Source organism: Penaeus monodon, chromosome 29, assembly GCF_015228065.2.
Source record: "Penaeus monodon isolate SGIC_2016 chromosome 29, NSTDA_Pmon_1, whole genome shotgun sequence".
Classification (NCBI taxonomy): Eukaryota; Metazoa; Arthropoda; class Malacostraca; order Decapoda; family Penaeidae; genus Penaeus; species Penaeus monodon.
In genome coordinates this window covers 19,459,479-19,459,678 of record NC_051414.1, presented here as the reverse complement: position 1 = coordinate 19,459,678, position 200 = coordinate 19,459,479, and positions in this window count along the sequence as shown.

The window sequence follows — 200 nt, the reverse complement described above, 5'->3', positions numbered from 1 at the left end:
TCATCCCGACATAAGTTAAGTGGCCCTGTAGTTAGGGTTTGATTAATTAATAAGGAACCAAGATACTTTCAGCAAATTATTACTACGATATCGCTTACCTTTGATACTAGGATGCTGTCCCATACGTCCAAGATATGCCAGGATTATCCCGAATTTTAGCCCTTCTCTTGGTGCCTCGGTTGGCTCGTATGACTGTTCTT